This window comes from Triticum urartu, chromosome 7A, assembly GCF_056163025.1.
Source record: "Triticum urartu cultivar PI428250 chromosome 7A, HENAU_Tu73, whole genome shotgun sequence".
NCBI classification, from domain to species: domain Eukaryota; kingdom Viridiplantae; phylum Streptophyta; class Magnoliopsida; order Poales; family Poaceae; genus Triticum; species Triticum urartu.
Window position 1 is genome coordinate 740433640 of NC_141879.1, and position 17341 is coordinate 740450980.

The window sequence follows — 17341 nt, forward strand, 5'->3', positions numbered from 1 at the left end:
TTTGCCGCTTCCGAAGCAGCTATGTACTCCGCTTCACATGTAGATCCCGCTACGACGCTTTGTTTAGAACTGCACCAACTGACAGCTCCACCGTTTAATGTAAACACGTATCCGGTTTGCGATTTAGAATCGTCCGGATCAGTGTCAAAGCTTGCATCAACGTAACCATTTACGACGAGCTCTTTGTCACCTCCATATACGAGAAGCATATCCTTAGTCCTTTTCAGGTATTTTAGGATGTTCTTGACCGCTGTCCAGTGATCCACTCCTGGATTACTTTGGTACCTCCCTGCTAGACTTATAGCAAGGCACACATCAGGTCTGGTACACAGCATTGCATACATGATAGATCCTATCGCTGATGCATAGGGAACATCTTTCATATTCTCTCTATCTTCTGCAGTGGTCGGGCATTGAGTCTTACTCAATTTCACACCTTGTAACACAGGCAAGAATCCTTTCTTTGCTTGATCCATTTTGAACTTCTTCAAAATTTTATCAAGGTATGTTGTTTGTGAAAGTCCAATTAAGCGTCTTGATCTATCTCTATAGATCTTAATGCCTAATATGTAAGCAGCTTCACCGAGGTCTTTCATTGAAAAACTCTTATTCAAGTATCCCTTTATGCTATCCAGAAATTCTATATCATTTCCAATCAGCAATATGTCATCCACATATAATATCAGAAATGCTACAGAGCTCCCACTCACTTTCTTGTAAATACAGGCTTCTCCAAAAGTCTGTATAAACCAAATGCTTTGATCACACTATCAAAACGTTTATTCCAACTCCGAGAGGCTTGCACCAGTCCATAAATGGATCGCTGGAGCTTGGACACTTTGTTAGCTCCCTTTGGATCGACAAAACCTTCTGGTTGCATCATATATAACTCTTCTTCCAGAAATCCATTCAGGAATGCAGTTTTGACATCCATCTGCCAAATTTCATAATCATAAAATGCGGCAATTGCTAACATGATTCGGACAGACTTAAGCATCGCTACGGGTGAGAAGGTCTCATCGTAGTCAATCCCTTGAACTTGCCGAAAACCTTTTGCAGCAAGTCGAGATTTGTAGACAGTAATATTACCGTCAGCGTCAGTCTTCTTTTTGAATATCCATTTATTCTCAATTGCTTGCCGATCATCGGGCAAGTCAACCAAAGTCCATACTTTGTTCTCATACATGGATCCCATCTCAGATTTCATGGCTTCAAGCCACTTTGCGGAATCTGGGCTCACCATTTCTTCTTCATAGTTCGTAGGTTCATCATGATCTAGCCTCATGACTTCCAGAACGGGATTACCGTACCACTCTGGCGCGGATCTTACTCTGGTTGATCTATGAGGTTCAGTAGTATCTTGTTCTGAACTTTCATGATCATTATCATTGACTTCCTCACTAACTGGTGTAGGTGTCACAGAAACAGTTTTCTGTGATGTACTATTTTCCAATAAGGGAGCAGGTACAGTTACCTCGTCAAGTTCTACTTTCCTCCCACTCACTTCTTTCGAGAGAAACTCCTTCTCCAGAAAGTTTCCGAATTTAGCAACAAAAGTCTTGCCTTCGGATCTATGATAGAAGGTGTATCCAATAGTTTCCTTTGGATATCCTATGAAGACACATTTCTCCGATTTGGGTTCGAGCTTATCAGGTTGAAGCTTTTTCACATAAGCATCGCAGCCCCAAACTTTCAGAAACGACAACTTTGGTTTCTTGCCAAACCACAGTTCATAAGGCGTCGTCTCAACGGATTTTGATGGTGCCCTATTTAACGTGAATGCGGCCGTCTCTAGAGCGTATCCCCAAAACGATAGCGGTAAATCAGTAAGAGACATCATAGATCGCTCCATATCTAGTAAAGTATGATTACGACGTTCGGACACACCATTACGCTGTGGTGTTCCGGGTGGCGTGAGTTGCGAAACTATTCCACAATTTTTCAAATGTACACCAAACTCGTAACTCAAATATTCTCCTCCACGATCAGATCGTAGAAACTTTATTTTCTTGTTACGATGATTTTCAACTTCACTCTGAAATTCCTTGAACTTTTCAAATGTTTCAGACTTATGTTTCATTAAGTAGATATACCCATATCTGCTTAAATCATCTGTGAAGGTGAGAAAATAACGATATCCGCCACGAGCCTCAATATTCATCGGACCACATACATCTGTATGTATGATTTCCAAAAAATCTGTTGCTCTCTCCATAGTACCGGAGAACGGTGTTTTGGTCATCTTGCCCATGAGGCACGGTTCGCAAGTACCAAGTGATTCATAATCAAGTGGTTTCAAAAGTCCATCAGTATGGAGTTTCTTCATGCGCTTTACACCGATATGACCTAAACGGCAGTGCCACAAATAAGTTGCACTATCATTATCAACTCTGCATCTTTTGGCTTCAACATTATGAATATGTGTATTACTACTATCGAGATTCAATAAGAATAGACCACTCTTCAAGGGTGCATGACCATAAAAGATATTACTCATATAAATAGAACAACCATTATTCTCTGATTTAAATGAATAACCGTCTCACATTAAACAAGATCCAGATATAATGTTCATGCTCAACGCTGGCACCAAATAACAATTATTTAGGTCTAATACTAATCCCGAAGGTAGATGTAGAGGTAGCGTGCCGACTGCGATCACATCGACTTTGGAACCGTTTCCCACGCGCATCGTCACCTCGTCCTTAACCAATCTTCGCTTAATCCGTAGTCACTGTTTCGAGTTGCAAATATTAGCAACAGAACCAGTATCAAATACCCAGGTGCTACTGCGAGCATTAGTAAGGTACACATCAATAACATGTATATCACATATACCTTTGTTCACCTTGCCATCCTTCTTATCCGCCAAATACTTGGGGCAGTTCCGCTTCCAGTGGCCAGTCTGCTTGCAATAGAAGCACTCAGTTTCAGGCTTAGGTCCAGACTTGGGTTTCTTCTCTTGAGCAGCAACTGGCTTGCCGTTCTTCTTGAAGTTTCCCTTCTTCTTTCCTTTGCCCTTTTTCTTGAAACTAGTGGTCTTGTTGACCATCAACACTTGATGCTCCTTCTTGATTTCTACCTCCGCAGCTTTCAGCATCGTGAAGAGCTCGGGAATAGTCTTGTTCATCCCTTGCATATTATAGTTCATCACGAAGCTCTTGTAGCTTGGTGGCAGTGATTGGAGAATTCTGTCAATGACGCAATCATCTGGAAGATTAACTCCCAATTGAATCAAGTGATTATTATACCCAGACATTTTGAGTATGTGCTCACTGACAGAACTGTTCTCCTCCATCTTGCAGCTATAGAACTTATTGGAGACTTCATATCTCTCAATCCGGGCATTTGCTTGAAATATTAACTTCAACTCCTGGAACATCTCATATGCTCCATGACGTTCAAAACGTCGTTGAAGTCCCGATTCTAAGCCGTAAAGCATGGCACACTGAACTATCGAGTAGTCATCAGCTTTGCTCTGCCAGACGTTCATAACATCCGGCATTGCTCCTGCAGCAGGCCTGGCACCCAGCGGTGCTTCCAGGACGTAATTCTTCTGTGCAGCAATGAGGATAATCCTCAAGTTACGGACCAAGTCCGTGTAATTGCTACCATCATCTTTCAACTTTGCTTTCTCAAGGAACGCATTAAAATTCAATGGAACAACAGCACGAGCCATCTATCTACAATCAACATAAACAAGCAAGATACTATCAGGTACTAAGTTCATGATAAGTTTAAGTTCAGTTAATCAAATTAATTAAAGAACTCCCACTTAGATAGACATCCCTCTAATCCTCTAAGTGATTACGTGATCCAAATCAACTAAACGATAACCGATCATCACGTGAGATGGAGTAGTTTTCAATGGTGAACATCGTTATGTTGATCATATCTACTATATGATTCACGCTCGACCTTTCGGTCTCCGTGTTCCGAGGCCATATCTGTATATGCTTGGCTCGTCAAGTATAACCTGAGTATTCCGCGTGTGCAACTATTTTACACCCATTGTATTTGAACGTAGAACCTATCACACCCGATCATCACGTGGTGTCTCAGCACGAAGAACTTTCGCAACGGTGCATACTCAGGGAGAACACTTCTTGATAATTTAGTGAGAGATCATCTTATAATGCTACCGTCAATCAAAGCAAGATAAGATGCATAAAAGGATAAACATCACATGCAATCAATATAAGTGATATGATATGGCCATCATCATCTTGTGCTTGTGATCTCCATCTCCGAAGCACCGTCATGATCACCATCGTCACCGGCGTGACACCTTGATCTCCATCGTAGCATCATTGTCGTCTCGCCAAGTTTATGCTTCTACGACTATCGCTACCGCTTAGTGATAAAAGTAAAGCATTACATCGTGATTGCATTGCATACAATAAAACGACAACCATAAGGCTCCTGCCAGTTGCCGATAACTCGGTTACAAAACATGATCATCTCATACAATAAAATTTATCATCATGCCTTGACCATATCACATCACAACATGCCCTGCAAAAACAAGTTAGACGTCCTCTACTTTGTTGTTGCAAGTTTTACGTGGCTGCTACGGGCTTAAGCAAGAACCAATCTCACCTACGCATCAAAACCACATCAATAGTTTGTCAAATAGACTCCGTTTTAACCTTCGCAAGGACCGGGCGTAGCCACACTTGGTTCAACTAAAGTTGGAGAGACTGTCGCCCGCAAGCCACCTATGTGCAAAGCACGTCGGGGGAACCGGTCTCGCGTAAGCGTACGCGTAATGTTGGTCCGGGTCGACTCGTCCAACAATGCCGCCGAACCAAAATATGACATGCTGGTAGGCAGTATGACTTATATCGCCCACAACTCACTTGTGTTCTACTCGTGCATATAACATCAACATAAATAACCTAGGCTCGGATGCCACTGTTGGGTTTCGTAGTAATTTCAAAAAATTTCCTACGCACACGCAAGATCATGTGATGCATAGCAACGAGGGGGAGAGTGTTGTCTACGTACCCACGCAGACCGACTGCGGAAGCGTTGACGCAACGTAGAGGAAGTAGTCGTACGTCTTCACGATCCAACCGATCAAGTACCGAAACTACGGCACCTCCGAGTTCGAGCACACGTTCAGCTCGATGACGATCCCCGGACTCCGATCCAGCAAAGTGTCGGGGAAGAGTTCCGTCAGCACGACGGCGTGGTGACGATCTTGATGCACTACAGCAGCAGGGCTTCGCCTAAACTCCGCTACAGTATTATCGAGGAATATGGTGGCTGGGGGCACCGCACACGGCTAAGGAATAGATCACGTGGATCAACTTGTGTGTTCTAGGGTGCCTCTACCTCAGTATATAAAGGACCAAATGGGGGGAGGCTGGCCGGCCACAAGGGGTGCGCCAGGAGAGTCCTACTCCCTCTGGGAGTAGGATTCCCCCCCCCCCCCCAATCCTAGTTGGAATAGGATTCGCGGAGGGGGAAAAGAGAAGGAGGGGGCCGGCCACCTCTCCTAGTCCTAATAGGACTAGGGGAAGGGGGAGGCGCGCAGCCCATGTAGGGCTGCCTCTTCTCTTTTCCACTAAGGCCCATCATGGCCCATTTAGCTCCCGGGGGGTTCCGGTAACCTTCCCGGTACTCCGGTAAAATCCCGATTTCACCCGGAACACTTCCGATATCCAAACATAGGCTTCCAATATATCAATCTTTATGTCTCGACCATTTCGAGACTCCTCGTCATGTCCTTGATCACATCCGGGACTCCGAACAACCTTCGGTACATCAAAATGCATGAACTCATAATATAACTGTCATCGTAACCTTAAGCGTGCGGACCCTACGGGTTCGAGAACAATGTAGACATGACCGAGACACGTCTCCGGTCAATAACCAATAGCGGGACCTGGATGCCCATATTGGCTCCTACATATTCTACGAAGATCTTTATCGGTCAGACCGCATAACAACATACGTTGTTCCCTTTGTCATCGGTATGTTACTTGCCCGAGATTCGATCGTCGGTATTCCAATACCTAGTTCAATCTCGTTACCGGCAAGTCTCTTTACTCGTTCCGTAATACATCATCTCGCAACTACCTCATTAGTTGCAATGCTTGCAAGGCTTATGTGATGTGCATTACCGAGAGGGCCCAGAGATACCTCTCCGACAATCGGAGTGACAAATCCTAATCTCGAAATACGCCAACCCAACATCTACCTTTGGAGACACCTGTAATGCTCCTTTATAATCACCCAGTAACGTTGTGACGTTTGGTAGCACCCAAAGTGTTCCTCCGGCAAACGGGAGTTGCATAATCTCATAGTCATAGGAACATGTATATGTCATGAAGAAAGCAATAGCAACATACTAAACGATCGGGTGCTAAGCTAATGGTATGGGTCATGTCAATCAGATCATTCTCTTAATGATGTGATCCCGTTAATCAAATAACAACACTTTGTTCATGGTTAGGAAACATAACCATCTTTGATTAACGAGCTAGTCAAGTAGAGGCATACTAGTGACACTAAGTTTGTCTATGTATTCACACATGTATTATGTTTCCGGTTAATACAATTCTAGCATGAATAATAAACATTTATCATGATTATAAGGAAATAAATAATAACTATATTATCGCCTCTAGGGCATATTTCCTTCAATAAAGGGATGACCTATGGGGAACTATGAAATCTTGCATCCTTTAATATTATGTATATGTATAGAGGTATAGACATAGATATAGATATTATGTATAGATTGGCTTTTGTTTCTGTGCATATTGTCAAAGGTTTAGCAGTTTGACTAATTTCACTAAGATCTGCCTCTCCAAATTGATGACTATAGTTAGTAGGCTACTGGGCACAAGAATAAAGAAATAACGCAAGAAACACCTAACCAAGATGTTTTCCTCCATGATGTTCTTGAATAAAAAAGATATATCTCTGGAAGGATATTGTTCCAATTGGAATATATATCAAACAATAGTTTCTTTATTTTTCCCTTACTACTCTTAGTTTTCTCAAGACTGTGAGCATCATAGACGAATATCCAATTTTAAGCCAGGGCTCAACTGCACCTGGTTAAAAAATAATTCATAAAAAATTCACAAAAATTCCAAAAAATTCCAAATTTTTTGTGCATGGTAGATAATTTGGTGCGCGAGGTGCGCTCCAAATTTCAGAGCGATTGGAAATTTGATTACCTCTCAGCAAAAAATACAAATTGGGTCAAAACAGTATATGAACAGTACACTATTTAACAGACCCCAAATTTGTCTTTTTTTGGCCGAGAGCTACTCAGATGTCCAAATGATTTGAATTTGCACCGGACATCACGCACCAAATTATCTACCATGCCAAAAAATTGAATTTTTTGAATTTTTTCTATTATTTGTTTTGATTTTTTTTATTCAGCGCAGGTGCAGATGCTCCTGGGAGCCAAAACGCCTCACTCCATTATAAACTCTTACTTGAACTTTGCAGATTTGCAGAAATAAAAGGCAAATGTTCATCATATACATGCACTATTATTTTCTGACGAGCCTACTACTGCTGTTTTTTATTGATAAAACTTGATATTTCTTTCAAGGAGGCATGCTATGTGTATGTCTAGGGCACAACTAGATGTGCCTTAGTTATTGCACATTGAAATGAGCCACTCAAACATAAAAAAAGAAAAAAAAAACCCACACCAATCTTCATGTACAATCAATGACATATGATTTAGATGTGCAATACTATTTAAAGCACATATAAATGTGCTTTAGCAAAAACGTATTTTATAACTCGAATTTTTCTGTCCAGGGAGATATACCAACGACTAGAATATGGAACCATACATGTAAAAGCAGTGGGCATTAGTTGCATAATTGAATTAAGGGTAAAGCTATAGATTGTTCCAAATGATGTAGGTTATATTAGGCTTGAGGGCATCTGGGCCAAGCGCGTGCCACGGCGGAAGCAGCTACCCTCGGCGACGGCGGCACGGACGTCCGAGTTCTCTACACTCTTATGCCATCGGACCAGCAGCATCAATCCGGCCGCTTGAGGTGGACGGGGTTGGAGCCGAGGTGTACTCCCTGACCAGTGCTCCTCCCTTTGCATGACGGCGTCACTCCTCCAACTTCCCTCACTGATGATACTCTTCAAATGTCGGCTCGTACTACCACCAACTTCTCTACGCAGGTACTACACTCAATCTGGTTGCTCCGGCCCTCCGCATGGCGAAATTAGCTTTTCGTGCATGGCTGTTAGATAGGCAGAGATCATCAGATGAGAAGGGTTCATGCATACAGCGAGCGCGGTGCATGCACACATACATGTCATCTTGGTTGCAAGTGCAATTAGCCTGTCCATCGGCCTCGTGCATGTGACTGCACATGCCCTGTGGTCCTTGATCATTAACTGAGTGATCAAATTACTATGGTTAACTTCAGAAGAAAAGAATTATTGTGATTTCTTCATTTAGGAATCTGTAGCAAATTATTATGCACTAGCACTAATATGGTTACCTTCGATGGGTTTATTGCCTGCATGTGCTTTTTCAAGTTTGTTTGTGTGTTTTCTCTTCTGGTTGTTCCTTTTCTACAAGTGTTGTCATATAAACAGAAATGAAACTCACATTCTATATTTGAATATTTCAGATGTATAGATAAATGTGAGTCAGCCTTCAAACTTGCCAAAAACGGGCATGGACATAGATTTAAGGGTTATCATTCACTTAAATCTTGACGAATTGATATCTGTTTACATTCAGAACTGAGATAAATAGGAATCATTTTGTTCATGATACTTGGTTACATGAGCCTTTTCTCTTCTGTGTAGGCCAAAATTGTACAAAGTTATCTCCTCAAGTTATATAGAAGGTGAATTCTGTGAGGTAACCATCTAAATTAGTTTTTAATATTTGTTACAGGCTCTTGTGTCGAAAGGTTTTTCGCTTGTTCAATCTCTTACCTTTTAGTATTTCAAGAATGAATTTATAAATGTTGCAGTAGCAGGGGATGAAATTGTTAAAAATAGGGACAATGGTGTTAAAAAAAAGGCACTATTACCCGCTCCCTTACATTTGGACTAATGTTCCTTGTCCATTTTTAGGTTCTGAAAAATGAAATGAGGTAAAAAGTAAAGCTTAGTTGCAGCAACATGTTTAGACTGCAATGAAGAGGGGTCATTGTTGATCAGCCTGCAAGGTCAACAAACAATGTTCGTTGATAATGTTGCTTAATATGGATGAGAATCATAAAAGATATATTTTTCCACGATTAATAATGAACATCTAGAATGCTTAGACCCTAGTGCAACACACGGGCAATTACCTATGAATAATAAAAAGGGCCATTCAAATTTACTTTCTGCTTGGACTCAACTAAACGAAATATCTTGATAACATGAATACCGGAAAAAAACTACAGCCCCTTAGTGGAATTAGCACATAAAATGACTTGAGAAGGCCATACATGATCTGCAGGGTACAAAGAAAATAAAATATAAAGTAAAAAATTATGTGCACTTTAAGGTTATGATGTGCGGGTGTAAGAAAATACCATCTATATATGATGCCCGAAGATGAAGTTCATCTTCTATTGTACCATCCTCACAGACCTCCCGATTTCTGCTGCCCACCATTTCGAGGGAAAAAAACCACTCATCTTCAGGGATTGAATTTTTTGTGTGAAACAAAGTCTGTTTTGATGGCAATCAGAAGACACAAAAAGGAAATCCGTATATGCAAAATCAAGCAAAATGTTACACAAGGGAGAATGAACCTGGGTAAACTTTTTGCAAGAAGAAAAGTACGGCAATTCCATCCTCACTTTCCTCCTCTAGATTATGTGATGAAAACAGAAAATATTCCTTGTAATAAGGAGTCAAGACCCTTGCAATACATAAGTTGTTCCAGAAAGGAAATGAGAAAAAGGTCAGAAGAGACATGGCAATTATCATAGCAAAGGAATTTTTTTTGAATTGTATGGTGTAGTTCACCACATGAAGTTGAACAGAAGTAGTGCCTTTGTGATCCCGCACCCACTTCTCGTCGCAGAGATATATAGTATAACCCCCTGTCACGGGAGCCTGAATTGGTGTCCGCATGCCAAGCCTCACGCCATTTGGTAATTTCAAGAGCTTCTTGCTTCAAATACGCCAAAGAAATGTCAGTATCGTCCAAGTCTTCTGGGCTAAAAATTTGAATGAAATTTCCAAATTTTCGTATATTTTGGTCGGGTCTGAACTATTCTTAGCCCAGAAATTTTGAGTCAAATTCAAGCTTATTTCAAATTAAAATTAGGTTAAATTTCATTAAAATTAAGTGAAATTTGAAATCTCAAATTTGTAAACAATATCTGGAATATGCAAAACTTATTTCGATGTGGTCCAATTTTTTTTGTTTTAAAAATTTAAAACCTTCACGTAAGCCATCTACAAATATGTTAAGCACGTAGAAGCCAATCCTCAGATATCTCACTCAAATTTGTGGTTCATCGGGGTACATAGGTAGGATTAGGGATTGGAGTAGCAGGATGGAGAGAGATAGACGAAGGGAAAGGAAGACACATCTATATCTATCTATCTATCTATCTATCTATCTATCTATCTATCTATACCTATATATATATACCTATACTAATTCTAGACTCCCAAGAAATTACCACGTTAATTAGATTTTACGAGCCGTTAATCTGGTGGGACCGATTTATAACAGTGGAGATCCACCCATGTAAGATTTTTTCTCTCACAATGGTCTTTTAATTGTCCATCTAAAATCTATATAAGGTAATTAGAACCGTTGGATCAGGTACATAAAAGAGTCCTCTGCTGCTGTCCCACGTGCATGCCTATTCAAGAGTCCATAGGCAGGTGTTTCTCTCGGGGGTTGGATTTTTCTCTCCACACGTGCATCATGATAGTCACCTCCACTATCCGGCTGCAACATTCTCTGTACGTCCTAAAACCATCAGCATAGACTGGAATCAAAGCAACTAGATTAGTTAGTCTTCTCCATAATCTTCATAGAGGTTTGCTGCCTTTTTTACATTTTCGAAAAATTATGGATCTAGGTTGAGTTTCACCCACTATTTACAATATACAACTCGTACTAGCAAACATATTTATTTTATTGGCAATTCTTTTTGTCTTACTTGGTTGTTCATCAACAACGTTCTGCAGATATCCTTCAAACAAACATCATGTACGTGTGTTGTTGGCCTGCAGCTGGATGGGGCGTGGTTCTAGGGATGCTTATACTGAAAATTTAAGGATTTCACTACAGCGTGGCCAACTTATGGCCGAGGCTCGCGGCATCGTTCATGTACACTTGACGGCAGTGCATGCAAGCATCACTCCTTGGTGGCAGGCTGATCGTGCGGGACTCCATGTACGTGTGTTGTTAGCCTGCAGGTGAAGCATATTATATATGCCTGGATGGGCCGTGGTTCTATGGATGCTTATACTATTTTTTTTTACAATTCTAGTACAGCACGGACAACTTATGGCGCGACGCTCGCGGCATCGTTCATGTACACTTGACGTCAGCGCATGCAAGTATCACTATTGGGTAGCATGCGAACTGTGCGGCGTCGACAGCGTTGCACCGCAGCACCAGGCCGTGCACGATTGCTCACCACATTAATCTGAAGAACCGAACTGCTGGCTCACCCCTATCAGTCGTGCTTTATCGTTCAACGAATCAAGCCATCAGGAATACACTCTTAGGTTTATGCACTAAAATTACTTTCAGATTTTTTGAAACAAAGGTATGCCAGATTTAGCGAGACTGCATTTTACATTGTTTTTCATAAAGGTCGTTGATCATAATAGATAAATGTGATAACCATATTACAGTTTTTTCTATTTTACAATACCTTATAAAATTATACTCTAAATATTATTTTTTAGATTTTATAGGGCAGTCAACAAAGATAGGAGTATATGTTATTGCCAGGTACTAAGCATCCAATGTGTCATGTTGACATTAACTTTTTCTTCAGTGTAAAATACTTCAAATTAGTTTGGGAGTACTTAAATATGGAATATTATGTCTTCCTACTATATAATACATCTTATACCTTGCACTATTGGCTCCCTTCTCTGGAGATAACTACTCCCTGTCTTACATGGTCTCATAAATTTCAAACATGCTTGCATCTTTTTAACTATGCAAGGTATTTGATGGCTTGCTTCTATAAAAAATCCTTTTCCCTGTTATATTAAAGGATTTGTGGAGAAATTATAGTGTACTTATTGTTGGCATACTTTTGCTGCCTTGAGAATATGTACAGCTTCTAAGCAAATAAAATGTTGTGTCTTTTTGCTAACTCGGAATGATGCATCAAGTTGAGAAATATGAGTGTCATGTCCGTAAGGTAAAGAAGAATTTTATTTTTCAGTACGATTTCCAGATCTCTATTTTTAAGGATATTCTTTGCAACCATATGACAGTGTAAACAATGTTTTGGCATTCCACGCTTCTTTTAGGTGTTTTTATCTGAATTCAATTGGTGAAAGACATGAATACTCTTTGTTGACACCATGATTCCATGGAGTATAATTTCAACTTGCCATATTTACTCAAGACAATTTTCTCTCATATATGTGGTGCTTATACCAAAATTATGATATGTGCAGTTCACAATAGGTATAGTACAACATTGATTTTCTGCACAGTGATATAACCTACATATATCCACATCTTCGTTCCAGATGCCAAGTGTATCTCCTTTGGTGTTAAACTAATGTACTCAATTGGATAACCAACACTTCGATTTGTAGCAGATCACGAGAACGAAGATATATGTCCTATTAGAGAGCATAGTTGTTTTTGCTTAGAAAATATAAGATGTTGGCAGAGGCTTCATGTAGATTGTTGCATAAAGACCCAATGTGTTCCAATGGATACACTAATAACTGTACATTCTAAAATGCCATTTCATCCTACTGTTAACCATTCCACACAGAGTAGTCATTCGATGCTTTTTTATGTAGGCATCATATTTTTCATGTCAAACAAATGATCCATGACATTCTCTTACGCTCCACCCCTTTTTTAGGAAACAATCAATAGACAACAACTTGGATTTATATAGTTCCCGTAGTTTGCTTGAAGGTTTGTATGGATTTACATAAGAGTTTCTTAGATTTAAGAAAATGGTGTAGATGTATAAAGGATTTTTACTTTACAAAGTTTTTAAAATTATTAAGATAATATTCATTAATAGTTTTGGTTTTGTTTTTAGATCAAAAATTATTTTGTCCGTTATTAAGTCTAAATTAAAGAAATATTTTGTAATTGATTATTGGTTGTAAGTCAAAATGGTATGTCAATTAAGAAAGCACCATCAACTAACTAAAGGAAATCTCCTTTCCCATGCAAGACTAGTACTCTGTTGTTTTCAGTTAGACGGTTGCTCTAACAAATTAGAACATGATTGAATTTATATGGGTTGCTCTAACAAATTAGAACATGATTGAATTTATATGTCTCCTTTAAAAAGATATTGGTACTGTACACGTCCAAGGAAGATTTGTGATACTACATCCCACTTGAACGACATTCAGGATTAACGGAGAATATTCCCATAGTCAATAAATTATTTTCCAGAAGGTTGTTAAATATCCAGAGATCACATGTCGAATTTTTTATGTTTTGATAGGTTCAATTTAATATGTCTAAAATATATTTAACGGTTTTGTATAAACCATAAAAATGCATGCTTACTTGCAATAATATTTTTGTAGTTGGTTGCTTCCTCTGGTACTATATTCAAATTAAGACAATTTGTAAATTGATATTCTCAAAATTCTAATAAGCTGGTAACCGGCGGCGGTGGTGCCAATTTGTTAGATATTGGTTATATAAACTACAACAACATTATATTACCTTATTAACGTGAAAAATTGATACACACGATAATTTTATCAACTAATCCGTGCGAATGCACGGGTAGGCGACTAGTACATTTATAATTCTTTATTATTTAGGATTGGCATGTTTTTTTTCAAAAATGATGATAAACTCCGGCCTCTGCATCGAGCGATGCACATAGCCATCTTTACTATATTATTCAACAAAGCCTTACTAAATAAATACATGAATCAACCCAAAACCATCTTCCTTGCGAAAATTGTCGCCCTACCTACAAGGTTGATGATATGTCCTGACCTCTCGCCAACATACACCATGAAAATCGATGGCTTCGCCAAACCGCCCGCCGACTAGCCGGGAGCGCCAATCCATCGCCGCCATCTTCCGCCATCCCATCTCCATGGGTGATCCATGCATTGATCTTGGCAGACCCCGCTGTCGCTGCTACCACAACGGCAAACAATGCAACCTCCTTGCATATGTCGATCGTTACACATTTGTTGCTAGACCCCGCTACACCACACCGACGAGAGCCGGTATATGCCACAACGCTCCACCTTCTGAACCCTCCAACGCCTAGTCCAAGATGATGCCCCCCGGAGGGTGAACGGCGCTACACTAGCATTGGCATGCTTAAACTTCTTTTTCTAAGTTCCAATCATTTTTTCAGGATTATGTATGTTTTTTATGGAGAGAAGAAGCACCATTGGTAGTAACAAGTAACAACTGTTACTTGATGTAAGTGCCTTATAAAGTCTATGCACGCTTACATTCACTAGATTCCAAATGTAGAACAATAATAGATGATGAAGATGTTGGTTAGGCATGTGTGTGGGCCACTATTCTAGTTTGTATAGACGTACGTCTACGCCGACGAGCAGGTCTATGCTAATTATAACTAAGTTCACGCTCAATTTCTGAATCTGATGGCATGCAGTGATCATCGCGGAACCTTTTTTAACAGGTTCTCATTTTTAACGAAAATGCTGATGGAGCAGCTTTTCATTGATATCGGGGGGGGGGGGGGGGGGGTTGAAGAAAGTTAATTTACAGCATTGTTACAAGATCAGGCCTGCACCAGTTGTACATGGCATCTCAGTTTCCTAAACTAAGCTGTCCTAGTCTGGTTTTCTTGGTCTGTTGAGGAGGGAGATGGCCTTACCCCGTCCCGCCCTTTGCCAGACTGCTGCCTCTTCAATCAATCGTTGAACTACGGTGCTCATTAATTTAGCTACAGCTAATGAACCTGATAGAAGCCATCTAATCTGAATCGTAATGTATGTTAGCCGTTGCCTGGATTTAAATTCTTTTGCCATGTGAAGTGGCTTGCCAGGCGCACCAAGAAAAGAAAAACCACCGACTGCACAATTGCTCGGTGCAGTAGAATTAATACATGCTATCAGTAAATAGAACTGTTCTATATATACAAGATCCATCAAAGTGCAGTTTGTCGGATAGATTACACTGCTAAAATAATTACTACACTTTCACGGTCACTAGAAGTTTTAAGACTTTTTTTGCAAGCAGAGGTTTTAAGACTTGATAGCACTTCTCTAAATCGAAAGATGTAATCTGATTAAGCTTTGATACATTATATTATAATACTTTGTTTGGGTTTGTCATGCTTGTCTAAGTTCTATCTCTGGAATTACATTTGATTTTTATGAAGAGAAAATACAAATTAACAATAATAATTGTTATGTGATATAAATATAATAAAAAGAATTAAGAAAACATGATGGCTTCTAAAGTCTATGTGGACTGAATAAGAATTTTAATTAGAAAAATAAAAGATGACGAAGATATTGCCTGCTCATGACACAATATAAGCTAATCACAACTAAGTTCATGATCAAATGTTGTCACAGCTCACAGTGATCATCGAGGATCTTTTTTCCCAAGGGGTCATCTTCGAGGATCTCAACTAGCAAGTTCTAACGAATAAACCTGCTAGCAGCCATCTAATCTCAATCACAATGTACACTAGCAGCCGCCTGGATTTAAATTCTTGTGCCATGTGAAGAAACTAGCCAGCTACACAATTGCCTGCTGATAGAACTATTACATTTTGTGGGTGAGTAAAACATAACTCTTCTACACATAACGTACGTTAATACATGACTAATTTATCTTATATGTGTATCATTATCAAGCTGTCATACTCGATTTGTTCGTCGGACAAGGTACCATACATGTGCTATCATCGTACAACTATGTACCGCATCCTACTACAAATTAAACGAAGTCAAATCACCGTGCCACCAATCAAAATTAGGCGCACCACCTTCCCAAGTCAATGAATATCAAGTGGCTGCGCGAAAACCCATCATGTAAGGCACAGAGCAAAAATGCTAAACGTACAAAGCCTTACAAGATTCTACAGGCTCTTTCCTAACCAACTAAACATGCCCCTCTCCCCCCTGATTTTCAGGTGGGTGGGGCCTCAATCTTCCTTTAATCCAATCACAATTTGACAGCTGAAACACACCTAGTAAAATCCTGTAGATGTCCGTGGATATAGCATTGCTGGGCACAGAGCATTAAACTAGGATAAACACAACCTCATCGTACTCCTATCTACACAAATGTCGTTGGAGATCTCAATTCCTGTTGCCCTATAATTTATCGTACTCTAAATAATGATTGCAGTTGGCATGGGCATAGTTAGTCCAACTTCAATGCTTCTGGCTAGCTTGGCCATACTTGTCTCATAGCCCCTAAAGAACTGTTTTTAGGTCTCTGATTTAACTACTAAAAAAACATGTACAATATGCCTAAAAAATTATATGGTTAGAAACTATATTTGACAACGAATCTAACCATATATTTATGTTTCCCTAGTAAAATTGAAGACCTAAAAATTCATGCCCGACAAATATACCTGCCTGGAGGGAGTACTTATTTGACTATTACAACACATGAGTTTTGACCCAGCAGGATATATTGGTCCCAAGTAATTTACACCAGCAAGAGCTTGATTGAGCCGCACAATTTTCTTCCACACAATTGCAACTGCACTTTGAATCATGTTATGTTGTAATTGTTGGTTAAAACTGCTCATGTCAGTCCTTGGTGGTTTTATCATATTGGATTTTTAACGATGACATGCCGAGGAGGGAAGTTGTTTCTTAAACAAGAAATGATCATATCATCGGCACACGATGTTGTGATTTGTCATCTAATAATAGCTTGTTGTAGATACTCGTTCAATGTGTCTACTCCTATGAGAGATCCAATTGGTGAAATGTAATACGTAAATTTTTTATGATATATGTGTATATATATATATATATATATATATATATATATATATATATATATATATATATATATATATGGCAACATATTTGGTGAATCCTACCTAGTTCGTGTGTCCGTGTAGCCATTCTGTTTCAACCCCACGATCTAAATCCTGAGCATCACGTGCAGCCTAGGGACTAATTACATTTACACGCCCGCTTTATAACTTGACAACCATCTTCATTCATA